Raw genomic sequence first — 14,561 nt, 5'->3', positions numbered from 1 at the left:
TATATCAGTTACCGAAACGGATTTGCCCCTCACCCCTCAATTACTAAAATGAGAGCAGTTGGAGAGGGAATCAAGGAAGCTGGATGAAATAAATCTGTCCCAATGCAGATCATCGATATGGCAAAATATATTCAGATATGGGAGTGTGAAACTGAGGAAGGGACCATTCTGGAAGTTGCCATTTTAGAACAGTTCAGAGCAACTATTGATGTAGAGGCACAAACTCTAATATGGGTACAATCTGGCCAGGCCCAGGACAGGAAGCAAAGGAGAGGCGACATCTCCAGAGTAGTTACCTTGCAGGGAGACTGGAACAGTCACAGAATCTGGGGAGTTATAGCTAGGACCCAAACAGCAGGGCGGGTAACTCAAACAGGAATGTGGGTTATTATCTGTAGATCCTGTAAAGATCGAGGGCCCTCTCACTCCCCACCCAAACTGGATCCCATTAAAGCTGGGGCTGAGAAGGCAATAATTGTGACAGTAACAGATTGAGAGAAGCAGGGAATAGTCAGACCAACAGTATCCCAGACTAATTCACAGAAGCCGGACAGCTCATCCCACCTCACTATTGATTAGACCTCCCTCAGTAAATCTGCCACTAAAGAGTATCCTACAGTACTGAACCACACCACTTTATTTAATGGATTAAAATTGCAACAGGATACAGTCTCAGCCCTTGATATTGTGAATGGGTTACTGTGGACCTAGAACGGTCAGAATAAGCTAGTATTTACTGTCTGAGGAAAGCAGTAGACCTGGATCCAGTTACCTCAGGGACCTCATAATATTCCAGTATATCCCACCGATATATGGCTGATGGAGTGCATCGATTTAATCTTACCAACACCTCATTGCCTCAGTTGGTGAGAAAGAACATATCCGGATATTACATAGAGTATTGGGTCAGGTCAGGCAGGCCGGGCTTAAAATTAACCCACAGAGCGTGGGAAGGTAGGGAGAGATGTACCTGGGACATCACATCAGGAAGATCAAATCAGGAACGGAGGGGGACAATCCCAGTGAAACGAAAGACCATGATTTCAAAACTATCCACCCGCACACTGTGAAGGGGATAAGGCAAACTTTAGGATTGTTTAATTATTGGAGGACTTTTTTGGAGAATTACCCAGAAATGGCAGAACCATCACGAGCCCTGACAGAAGCGCGGACATTAGCCAGGTGTCAGGCAGTCAGCATATACACAGAGAGACAGCATGCCTTTGGTATAGTTCATGACCAAGTGATAGCCTGGGCTCGGTGAGGGTAAATCACCCTGTCTGTGGGCACGTAGAGCATGAAGGACAGGTCAGAGAGTTAGTGGAAGCAGCTAACTTTCCCAGTGAAGCAGCAATAATGAGAATTAGAGCTCACAAGGTAGTCAAAACCCCACACCAATGGGGCAGTAAGTTTGTGGATAAGGCAGGTGAATAGACAATAGACAATAGGTGCAGGAGTAGGCCCTTCTGCCCTTCGAGACAGCACCACCATTCATTATGATGATGGCTGATCATCCTCAATTAGTATCCTGCTCCTGCCTTATCCCCATAACCCTTGATTCCACTATCCTTAATCACTCTATCCAATTCTTTCTTGAAAGTACCCAGAGACTTGGCCTCCACAGCCTTCTGGGGCAGAGCATTCCATATACCCACCATCTCTGGGTGAAGAAGTTTCTCCTCAACTCTGTTCTAAGTGGCCTACCCCTTATTTTTAAAATTTGTCCTCTGGTTCAGGACTCACCCATCAGCAGAAACTTGCTTCCTGCCTCCAGAGTGTCCAATCCTTTAATAATCTTCTATGTGAAATACTGACTGAAATAGTGCAGACATTTGAGGAGATGGCAATGGCCGTAGCTACAGAAGTGAGAGAGGAAGGTTTAAAGATATTCCCAGAAACAGTCCCACAACAGCAGAAACAGGAATGGGAAAAGGGTGGGGCAGTAATAGGACACGTCAGAGTCTGGATGATCCAGCAGTGCCACTACACTGTATAAGACAAACATTATTAAAAACATATCATGGGCTGGCCCATATTGGGGAGGATAAAATGCAATATCAGATGATCCACTACAATCCTTGCCTGGAACAGGGAGAAATACAGCAAGGTTTTGTCGAAGGTGTGTAGTCTGTTCACAGTGTGAGCCAGGGAAAGCAATAAAATGGAGGCAGCAGCAGGGACCCAGGGGCCCATGGGAACAATTACAGATGGATTTTACACACACACCCAATCCCAGGGAAGGAAGTCCTGCTGGGTTTTAGTAAATAGGTTTACTCAATGGGTGGAAGCATTCCCCTGCAGATTCTGACCAAGGGACAAATGTTACAGGGAACATAGCTCTTTAGCTATGTGACCTGTTTGGTACTGAACAGAAATCCCATCCCCCATACCACCCCCAGAGCTCTGGGACAGTAGAAGGAATGACGCAGACACTGAAAGCTAGTCTGACTAAGGCTCTCTCAGAGACAGGACAGCGATGGGTTAGAGTACTATTTAGCAGCCTAATAAAACTGAGGACAACCCCAGCAAAGGGGACGGGACAGTCCCCCTTTGAATTAGTGACTGGATGGACTATGCAGATACCACAGGGTATGGTAGTGGGAGGGCCGGAGATGTGTGGTAGTGGGAGGGCTGGAGATGTGCAATGACAAGGATAGGGTTAAACCATTTGTAAAAGAACTGGCAAAGCAGCCGCATGAGCTGAGAGAATCAGAGACTGGGAAAGGAAACATGGAAATATCCGAGCTGACATTCCAAACTCTGGAGTTCAGGTCAGGGGGAAAATATTACTGGATCGTATGAAGTAAACACATCAAAATGCTGGACTTATCTGGGGGAGCCAGAGAGGGACCTTTCCCATCCTGTATTAGTAAGGAGCTCTGAATAAACATTGGTCGTGGTGCTCAGCACAGAACTCAAGGCTCCTCTTTGATATTTCTTCCAGTAACAGTTGTGTAGGGGTATGTTGCTGGCTGGAGGTCTGTGACCAGTGCCTCTGTTCCACAAGGGTCAGAGCTGGGACATCTGTTGCTTGTAATATATATAAATGAAAAGTTTGAAAATGTAAACGTTTTAATTAGCAAGTTTGTAGATGGCACAAACTGTTGAAGTTGTGAATCGTGAAGAATGATGTCAAAGGATACAGCAAGAAAGAGATGAGTCAGAAAGTTTTGTGGGGAAATTGCAGATATATTTTAATTCAGACAAGTGTGAGGTGATGCATTTTGGAAGACACAAAGCAAGAGGAATTTGTACAATAAACGGAAGGGTCCTGAGCAACACTGATATACAGAGGGATCTTCAGTTGCAAGCTGAAAGATCCCTGAAAGTGGTGAAGGAGGTGAATGGCAGGCTTGCCTTCTTTAGTCAGGGGAATGATAATAAAACTATGATCAGGCCACCTTTCGGGGATTGTGTGCCGTTTTGATCACCACATTATAGGAAGAAGGTGAAGGCTTTTGGGAAGGTGGAAACAGGTTTACCAGGATGTTGCCTGGATTGGGAGAGGTTAGAAAATCTTGGATTGTTCTCTTTGGAAAGTCAATGTCTGTGGGGTGACCCAACTGGCACAGAGTTTGTAAACCATGGTTTACTACAGAAATTGTATCTCTTGTTAAAAAGAAGAAAGAGGCTTATGTGTTGATGAGGCAAAATGGTACAGATGAAGCAATAGAGAGTTACAGATCAGCTAGGAAGGATTTAAAGAGAGAGTTAAGAAAAGCAAAGGGAGGACACGAGCAGTTTTTAGCAAACAGAATTAAGGGTAACCCTGAAATTGACTGCGGTTAAAGTGGGCAGCACGGTGGCACAGTGGTTAGCACTGCTGCCTCGCAGCGCCGGAGACCCGGGTTCAATTCCCGCCTCAGGCGACTGACTGTGTGGAGTTTGCACGTTCTCCCCGTGTCTGCGTGGGTTTCCTCCGGGTGCTCCGGTTTCCTCCCACAGTCCAAAGATGTGCAGGTCAGGTGAATTGGCCATGCTAAATTGCCCATAGTGTAAGGTAAGGGGTAAATGTAGATGTAGGGGTATGGGTGGGTTACGCTTCGGCGGGGCGGTGTGGACTTGTTGGGCCGAAGGGCCTGTTTCCACACTGTAAGTAATCTAATCTAATCTAATACTGCCCACACTTCTGATCCCCTTATTCCAGGGTTGATGTGATCACACCAGAGAGGGTACAGAGGAGATTGATCAGAATGTTTCTACAATTGGAAAATATCTGCTCTGCGGAGAGATTGGATAGTCTGGGGATGATTTCTGAGGAGGATGAGCTGAGATTTAATTGAAGTGATAAAATGCTGAGGAATCCAGATCGAGTGGATAGGAAGGAGCTATTCATTAACTGAGAGGTCAGAAACTGGAGGATTTAGATTGAAACTAATTCCCAGAAAGAAGGGGAGAGGAGAATTCATTTCACTCAGAGATGGTGGGGAGCAGGAACTCATTGATGGACTGGCAGAGGCAGTAACCAGCATCACATTAGAATAAAAGGACATGGATGTAACTGAGATGCTGGAACATGCAGGGCTGCGGACTAAAGTCTGCAGAATGGGATCATTGTGATTGATTTAACATTTCTCCAGAATATTAAAGTCAAGTCCAATTTGAGAATTTATGAACATCATCCGACCTGAATTCCAAATGTCAGAATAAATTTATCAGAAAGTTCAGCACAGCTCGAGGACACTTGGCCTATCCTGCATGTGTTGGCTGTAATAGAATGACCCAGGCTTTACAGCGTTATGTACTCACCAATGAGAGCAGCAATTTCAGACTGTGTACTCTGCCCTCTATGTTGTTATAATCTGTTTTTTCAATGTATTTCTTTCAGAGCTGCTCACCTTGTTTCCTGGTTTCTTTCCCAGCCCTAAATCCATTCCCCATGGCCTTGAGGGACTACCATTTCTGCAATTTAATTTCTCCTGCCTTCCCCCGTGTGACAGACTGTCTTTTTGTCCTTGTCTCACCCCCACCTTGCACACAACTTGTTACATTTCTGATGGTTCCCAGACCTCTGTGACTTCACTGCGCATCCTGGGTCAGGGGCACAAGTTGTGAATTCTCTTCCTCATGAGATAATTGGAAATCTGTCTGGCTGCAATTTCCCCCAGATTTTATTTTGTAAATAAAAGAGGATTTGCGTCAGAGTCAAGTATTTGTGAGCCTTCATCCACAATCCTGAGCACTTAGACATAATATGTGACCCTCCCACAGATGTGCAGGTTTGATGGATTGGCTGTGCTAACATGGCCTGTAGTGTGTAGGTAAGGTGGGTTGTGTTAGCCATGCTAAATGTGGGGTTATGGAGGTAGGGTGGGACAGCAGGTCATTGCAGACTCGATGGACCGAATAGTCTCTTTGTGCGCCTAAGGGATTCTGTAATTCTAACTAGTTGTGATTGTTGTCACATTTTCCTAAGTCCAGGTTCATTCATCTCAGGTACACATGCTACCTTTTGTGTTTCTGTGTGTGCCCGTAGTGTTAGGTAAGGGGTAAATGTAGGGGTATGGGTGGGTTGCGCTTCGGCGGGTCGTGTGGACTTGTCCACAGTCTCCATGATTGTGCAGATTCAGTGGATCAGCCATGGGAAATGCAGTGTTAAAAGGATGGAGTGCTCCAGGTGGGATGCTCTTTGGATGGTTGGTGGGGTTTGATGGGCCAATGCTCTCCTGCCACACTGTTGAGATTCTATTCTATGATTGTGGATAAAGGCTATTCTATGATTGAGGATAAAGCAGGGTGTTCTTGGAGAGGCGGTAATAACTGGAAAGCTGAATCCAAAAATCACCACCTTCACCAAAGGAGATTTTCGGAAAATGACAGATAGTCAGGTGGATTAGCATTCCAATCTTAGATAGTGAGGAAGCGTGTAGGAGATAATGATTTTGCAATTTTAAACTGAGGGGAGACAGTGATTTATGGTTTTAGATTGCGTCGTACATTCGCAGTGTGAATATCCATCCTGTACTTTATTACAAAGCCAAGGTCACTGACAATGAAAACCAAAACACCCAGGAAACATCGCCTCACCACGTAATCTGATAAAAGAATTCTGATAAGTCTGGTTGAATTTAGAACAAAGATGAAAAGTTGGAAGATTAAATCCAATCCCAAGATCCAGTGCTTAAACAAAAGGTGACGACAATAGGATGAGGCAGGAGTTGGCTAATGTAGACTGGAAACAAAGACTTTATGGTGGGAAAGTTGACGGACAGTGCGGGAATATCAAAGAAATTTTTTGAAGTGCTCAGCAAAAGTATATATCAGGGAAAAGGAAGGACTTTAGGAAAAAAGGAATAATCTGCCATGGGTGGCTCAGGAAATAAGGGAGTCTATCAAACTGAAATAGAATGCATACAGATTGGCAATGACCATGGAGATTAGAAAAACTTTAAAGATCAACAGAAAGCGAGATGGGATTGGGGGAGAAAAGTGATTAATAGCTATCCCCAGGGCTGGAATAACAGTTTATACTGCTAGAGGGGAACATGATGTTTGGGGAACATATGGCCTCTAATTGTTGAAGCACTTAACTGTTACCATAGAGATAATCCTAAGCAAGTTAAAAATCACAGCACACTCCAAAAGCTTGTATTTCCAAATAAACCTGTTGGACTATAACCTGGTGATGTGTGGTTTTTAAACTTTGTCCACCCCACCACCAGCTCCTCCACATCAGAATCCTGACAGACAGCCCCACTGAAACTGAAGTACCTATCACATACTTGAGGGAGCCACAGGGGCGTGGGGGAGGGGTGTGTGGTTTAACCACAAAGTGCTGAACTGAACTAGACTTTCTAACTGCCGTTGCCATGGAGATAATACTGAGAGACAGTCTCTATTCAAGGTCCCAAACCACAAAGGTATAAGAGTGGGAGCTGTACATTGGACAGGTGGGGAGTTACTTGATGCTGCCTGAAGGTGTTTTGCTTGTACACTATCCAGGTAACTGCCATGTCTCATCAATAAAGTCTCAAAGAAGACCTCTCTGAGTTCTGTGCCTAGTTATTCCTATCCAGCAGGGTTCAGGAATATGAGCACACAGCAGTCAGTCTTCACAGTGGAGGATACGAAGAACATGCCAGTAATTGATAAGGAGACTGAGGAAGGTGAGGACCTAGATAATAACCATTATCGTGAAAGAGTTAGAACTGGATATGCTAATGTAGCTAAAGGTAGACAAGTCTCATTGCCCTGATGGGATACATCCCAGGATACCAACAGAGTTAGTGGGAGAAATAGCAAATGCACTTAGAGTCATAGAGTCTGACAGCAGAGACAGGCCCTTTGGCCCATGCCGACCAGAAAGTCCATCCACGCTAACTCCATTTCCCTGCACTTGGCCCATTTGCTTCTGACCCTTTCCTATCCATGTATTTGTCCAAATGTCTTTTACCTGTTGTGAGTGTTCCTGCCTGAACCATTTCCACTGGCAGCTCATTCCATATACATACCACCCTCTGTGTAAAACAGTTGCCCCTCAGCTTCCCTTTTATTCTTTCTCCTCTAACCTTCAACTGATCCAATCAAGCCGTCCAATCCTTGAGTTCCTGGGAAAAAGACTGAGTGCATTCACCTTATCCATGCCTCTCATGGTCTTATACACTTCTAGAAAAGAATCCCCTCAGTTTCCTCTGCTCCAAACATAAAATCCTCCCTTGTCCAACCTCTCCCTATAACTCAGACCCCTGAGCCCTGGTAACATCCTTGTAAATTGTTCTGCACTTTTTACAGTTTAATAACTGAAACCTCCATTACATCCATCATATTTCCAGTGTTTCCCTGCGGGGCTGGAACCGACGGGACAATGCCAATGGATTACAATCCATGATCGAGAATGAACCCCTTTACAACAATCCCGTTTTCATAGTGTTCCCCATGGTGCAGGTATCCTTGTGTCTTTCTGGTTGCATGGTTAATTAAAGACTTGTCCTTCTACAAAGCAAAGTTGTGGCTTCATTGTTCCTGGGAAATGTGCCATGATTTTTCAGACTTTCAAAAACAAATGAACTCTCTCTCCACACTCACCACGCTGACATGGACTTGGCTGTGTCTCAGTACTTTTCCAGTCACATTGAGATTTGAAATATTTGCCCACGGACAGAATGCACACCTTTCCATCCAGATGAAAAGGCCAATGATATTCAGATCGGCACGGATCAAGTAACTATCAGATTTGACCATGAAGTTCAATTTGTATTTCTCATCCGCAAATCCACCCTTTCAGTACCATACAACAGAGCACACAAGTTACCACTGTTAATACAGGATGGAAATTCATAAGACAATTGTAGTATTAAACTGTAGTTTTCTTGTTTCTCCCAAAGCTTTAAACCTCAGTCTCACAATTTCTCTCTTCTGTGAACTGAAATCCAAACCAATCCCCCCACTCCTTTCCTCCACACCCAGTTCTCTCACACACTCTCTCTTCGAATCCAGTTTCCTAGCTCCTGATGAGAACCATCCTGGATACACAGCTTCCTGCACACTCTGGCCAAGACCCATCTTACTAAAATGAGCCAAATTAGAATTCTAATTGCAGGCCCATCCTTGTCCCTTTCCATAACAACCCTGAATCTTCACAAAAGAGTTCTAATAACTTTCTGCAAAACGCTGCACCACTGATAGTCTGATCACATATCAGGGTAGCAAGAGAGGGGCCATTCCCCTGGGTCCTGCTCCTAGAGGGATGAAGCTGCTAATGATAGATTAATCCCTCACCCACAGCCTCCTTCCCAGGCACTGACCTATACTGTGCATAATCCCACAATTGCCAGCACTGCACCCATGCACTTGTCTCCCCTCCTACAGCACGAGCTCCCGATCATACAGGAGTCCAGGTGATTGACAGCAGCTGCTGCCCAATATATCAGAATCCCTACAGTATGGAAACAGGCCCTTCGGCCAAACAAGTCTATACCGACCCTGCAAACAGTAACTTACACAGACCTATGCCCCCTAACTAATTTAATCAATACTATGGGCAATTTCGAATGGCCAATTCACCTGCCCTGCACATCTTTAGATTGTGGGAGGATGCACAAACCCCACACAGACAGTCGCCTGTGGCCGGAATCGAACCAGGGTACCTGGTGCTGTGAGGCAGCAGTGCCAACCACTGAGCTGTCTCTATAGGGTGGAGGGGGCGGGGCTGGAGGACTGGGACAACGAGATTGTAAACAATGAATGAATGTGGTGAACACTGGGGGATGGACAGGTCAGTGAGGGACAGGAGCAGTGCAGCAGCAGGAGGGGATCCTGGACAAACTGAGCAATGGGAGAGTCTGACAGGAGAGAAACTACAGGAAGGGTCTGTTTGGAGGCTCAGGCAGGGACAGCTGGGAGACAGTATGGCCTGGTGGCTTGGGCAGGTTTACTAATCAGCCTCTTCAAAGATGCTGTTACTCAACTCTGAGCCTGATCCTCCTGATCCAGAGGTAAGGACACGTACACTATTTCCTGGTGGGCAAGGGATACAAGGACTGCCTTTCAAAAGGAACTCCCCTGTGTTGGTGACATGAACAAGACTCAATACAGACTCACTGAGAAAATGCTGGCGTCCTTGAACTTCATCCAGAATATTAACACCTATAACTGGGCAACGCAGACCCCAATGTACAGAGTTAAATCCTGGATACCAATAACAGCTTTGTGCATGGGAAATCATATCTCATGAATTTGACTCAGTTTTTTTGAAGAAGTAACAAAGAGGATTGCTGAGGTCAGAGCATGGACATGATCTCCATGGACTTCAGTAATGTGTTTGACAAGGTTCCTCATGGGAGGCTGCTCAGCAAGGTTAGATCACATGGAGTACAGAACTGGCCCAAAGGTAGAAGGCAGAGGGGGCTTTTCAGGCTGGAGGCCTGTGACCAGTGGAGTCTCACAAGGATCGGGGCTGGATCCACTACTTTTCGCCATTTATATCCATGATTTGGATGTGAACATAAGAGGTATTGTAAGTAAGTTTGCAGATGACACCAAAATGGGAGGTGTAGTAGCAGGGAAAAAGATTACCTCAGAGTACAAGAGGATCTGGATCAGATGGGTGAATGGGCTGAGGAGTTCAGTTTAGAAAAATGCGAGCTGCTGCATTTTGGAAAAGCAAACTTTAGCAGGACTTATACAGTTAATAGTAAGTTCCTGGTGAGTGCTGCTAAACAAAGAGTCCTTGGAGTGCAGGTTCATAGTTCCTTGACAGTAGAGTAGCAAGTCGATAGGATAGTGAAGGCGGCAGTTGGTCTGCCTGTCTTTATCAGTCAGAGCATTGAGTATAGGGGTTAGGATGACATATTGTGACTGTAGAGGACATTGCAAAAGTTGCCGAATCAATATTCCATTTAATTCTGTTCTCCTTCCTATCAGGTGGATGTTCTTAAACTTTAAAGAGGTCAGAAAAGAATTATAGCATGTTGCCAGGGTTGGATAGGCTGTTTTCCCTGGAGCGTCAGAGGCTGAATGGTGACCTAAAGAGATTTTTAAAATCAGGCTGGGCATGGATAGGGTGAATAGACAAGATATTTGCCCTGCAGTGGGGGAGTACAGAACTAGGGGACTGGGAAGGAGGGTCGGCAGACAGAGGGTGGTTGGATCGAGAAGGGTGGGTCAGAAATGGGTGGGGAAAGAGAGGGGGGGGATAGAAAGGGGTGGCACAGAGACAGATGGGGACAGAAGGGGGTTTAGAGAGGAGGGGAACAGACAGGGGGAAGGGGGGGGGGCAGAGACCAACAGAGGTAGGGGGAGAGACAGACAGACAGGGGGGAGAAAGAGAACAGACTGTTGGGGGGTGGGGAGACAGAGCATGGGGAACAGACAGAGTGGGGGGAGGGGGAGAAACAGAGTGGAAAGATGGAGAGTCATTTTGTAGATCTAAAACTCAACCCAGTTCCTGTTTTCTCATCCTGACCTTAATTCCCTCCGAAGAGCTCAGAACAACTGCTTAGTTCTTGGAAAGTAGAGTTTCAGAGAGATCAGGTGCTGAACATGGCATTTGGGACACTAACATTGAATGGAATGCGCTGACCAATAAATGGACTCTGGTTCGATTCCACTGTCTGTGCGGTGTTTGCACATTCTCCCTGTGTGTCTGCGTGGGCTTCCTCTGGGTGCTCTTAATTTCCTCCCACAATCCAAAGACACGCAGGTTAGCTGGATGAGCTTTGGGTAATGGTAGGGTACAGAGTTAGGGTGGAATGCTGTTCCGATGGTTGGTATGGTCCCATGGGCCGAAAGGCCTGCTTCCACACTGTAGGGATTCTGTCACTGAGTATAGGGGTTAGGAGGGCACGTTGTGGCTGAGTAGGGCATTGGGGAGGCCAGTTTTAGAATATTACATTCAATTGTGGTCTCCCTGATTTCAGAAAGATGTTACCAGAATAGGACTCAACCTCTGAATGACAAGTTCCTGGGAAGTGTTGACAGACAAAAAGACCATGCAGTGTGGGTTGACAGTTCCTTGAAAGTGTGGTTGAAGGTAGACAGGTCAGTGAAGGTGGTGTGCGGTATGCTAGCTGTTATCGGGCAGTGCATTGAGTATAGGAGTTGGGAGATCATGGTTCGGTTGTACGGTTTATTGGCTCGGCCACTTTTGGAATCCCCAGACTGCTTTCAATTCCAGTCTCCCTGTTATAGGAAAGATGTTGGGAAACTTGCAAGAGTTCAGAATGGTTTTACTAGGGTGTTGCAAGTATTGGAACACGTGAACCATAGGGAGAGGCTGAATCGGCTGAGGCTATTTCCCTGCAGCACTGGACACTTTAGGTGGCTTTATTGAATTTTATAAAGTTATGAGGAGCAATGATAGGGTGACTAGCCATGGTTTCTTTTTTCCTCAGGGTAGGGGAGACCAAACAAATGTGAATCTTTTTTCCAAGGTGGAAATGACAAATTCTATAAGAGAGATGGCAAGTTTCAAGGATATGAAAACCGAAACAACTGAAGATGCTGTAAACCAGGAAGAGAAACAGAAGTTTCTGGAAAAGGTCAGCAGGTCTAGCAACATCTGTGAAAAGAAATTAGAGTTAACGTATCTGAGGAAGGGTGACCAGACCCGAAACTTTAACTGATTTTTCTTCACAGATGCTGCATGATCTTCTGCGCATTTCCAACAACATCTGTGCAAGTTTAAAGGGAGTTGTTTGGAGTATATACCTGAGAGGAACTTTATAAAGTGCGAGTCAGACCACATCTGGAGTAATGACAGAAGGTTTGGTCCCTTTATTTAAGGAAATACATCATTTCATCAGAGGCATTTCACAGAAGATTGACTGGGATGAACCCTGGTTTGCAGGGATTATTTTTTAAGAAAAGGCTGAAGACGTTGGGACTTTACTCACTGGATTTGGGAAGAATGAGAGGGGATCTCATTGTAACATGTAGGATTCTTAAGGAGTTTGACAGGGTAAATACTGAGAGGATGTTTCTCATCATGAGGGAGTCTGGAACCAGATTCTGGGTCAGTCACAGAATCACGGATTCTGTTTTGGATTCGTCAAGTTTAAGGCAACACCGACACAGGTCAGGGGTTTCATAAGCAATGGAGCTGGGGTGAGGTGGAGAGAAGCAACATTTTAAGAGATTGTAATTCCTGGTGTTTGTGATTGTGTAGATGTCTGATCAGAAGTTCACCTTGGGGTCAGATATGAGAGCAATATTGTCAAGAGTGTGGTTCTGCCTCAGACAGTTCCCAGGGAGAGTGAGGGGCTCAGCAGTAAGGGAAAGTGATTTGTAATAGCAACTGAAGGCAATGGGTTTAACCATTGCAATGTTCCGTTGCAGGAAATTGCAGCCAATCGCGTAGTGGGAGTGTGATGAGCAGTTTGATAACTGAGTAATGGAGAGGGATGATGGGGAGGGGGAGCGAGGCATTGTCAGTGTACATGTGAAACCTAACACGGTGCTTTTGGACAATGTCACTTCCTGGCAGTATGTAGGTGAGAAACAGGAGGGACCAAGGAGAGATCCTTAAGGGACACCAAATACAAGGAATTCAGAAAGGAAAGGGAGAGTCAGGATGGAGTAGGTTTTTGCAACAACGGTGGGGTCAAATATTAGTTTGTAGCAGAATGGGAGAGAAGGACATAACCAGAAAAGACAGACAGGTAGAACAAGGAACAATATCTGTGAATGGGGGAGGGGGGGTGATGAGGAGGAGGAGCAGCCCAACTCCAAAAGCACTATTCCTACATCAGTGACATCACCCAACTCCACCCTAGTCTCAGCTCATTTACTGAAATACTCGTCCATTCCTGTGTTATCTCCAGACTTCATTATCCATACACACTCCTGGCCAGCCTCCCACATTCAACTTACATATAATCTCAAGAGTATCTAAAACCCTACTGCCTAAGTGCTCACTTGTACCAAAACTTGTTGATCCAATAAAAGACTCCTATTAACAAGCAACAATTTAAAATTCTCTCCCTTGATGTAATTCCTGGCTGTGAACATCCCTGTCTTCCTGCACCACACAACCTGTGAGATCCCGACAACTCATTTTCTTTCAGACTCCCAACGATGTTTATTCATTGCTTCACCTGTCTGGCTGTTTCTACTGTTGCCAAGGCAACACGGTCTGGAATTCCCACTCTAACCCCCTCAGACCTGCTTTCCTCCTTTAAGGTATTCCTGAAAACCTGCTTATTAGGCAATTCTTTTGATCACCTGACCTAATATCCCCATCTGTGGCCTTATGTCAGAAGTTCTCAATAGTATTTCTGTGGAATTATAGCCATGATAAAAAAAAAACTGTTGTTGATTTGCACATACATTGTCAACTCTTCAATGTTACTGAGTGAATAATCTATAACAGCTCTTACCCAACCATATTGTGGGGGCACCTTCACCACACGAACTGCAGCAGTACTTTGAAGTCAAACATCACCTTCTCCACAGGCAATGGGGCTTTGGCACCGATCACTGGTATCTGTGGAGGGAGAAACACAGTTGATATTTCAGGGAATGCAAAATGCATTATAGGGAGGGAAAATGGTGCAGAATTTGGATTTTCAAATTTGTGTTTTACAACGTGCACTAAGTTCTGTAAAACCTCTCATCCCATACCATGAAAATTCCCTTCTCTTCCTGGTCAATATGTCTTTCCTTTCCCCTGCCCTTCACCTTCACACATTTCCAATGCCTTGGCCACAACAACACTGTGCTGTCAGTGAAGTTTATCACGTGGTTGAGTATTGCCCTGCCCCTCATTCACTCCGATTGGTTGAAGGACCAACTAGCACCTCTAGCTCCCGTTCCCCCACTCTTATTGGTCCTGCGCTGACATCAATAATCCGAGGCCCATTGTGGGCTGGAGCATGCTCAGTGCTTCCTGATTTTGTTGCTGTTCATCAGGTATGAAAGAGAGAGGGCTCATCCCTGTTTCTCCAGATGTCAGACAATAACAACAACTACCTGCATTGTATGGAGCTTTTCACATTGACAAATCTCCTCAAATGCTTCATAAATGATGGAAATGTTGATTAAAGAGAACGATTTTTAGATACATCTTTAAGGCAGAGAGAGGGAATTAGGGATGATATTCCAAAGGTTTGTGTCCTCGGTAGCTC

The 14,561-nt window shown here is 45.3% G+C and overlaps 1 long non-coding RNA gene across 3 annotated transcripts in view; it reads right to left on the bottom strand.

Moving 5' to 3' along the window:
- LOC140483986 (uncharacterized) overlaps nt 1–14,561 on the bottom strand; it is a 57,788-nt gene that overhangs the window by 14,235 nt on the left and 28,992 nt on the right. For all 3 annotated transcript variants that reach the window (XR_011962148.1, XR_011962149.1, XR_011962150.1), the window contains one exon: nt 13,815–13,921. This is a non-coding gene — a long non-coding RNA (uncharacterized lncRNA). The remainder of the gene's footprint in view (nt 1–13,814; nt 13,922–14,561) is intronic.

Source organism: Chiloscyllium punctatum, chromosome 12 (genome assembly GCF_047496795.1).
Source record: "Chiloscyllium punctatum isolate Juve2018m chromosome 12, sChiPun1.3, whole genome shotgun sequence".
NCBI lineage: Eukaryota > Metazoa > Chordata > Chondrichthyes > Orectolobiformes > Hemiscylliidae > Chiloscyllium > Chiloscyllium punctatum.
This window is presented reverse-complemented; position numbering and strand designations above follow the sequence as displayed.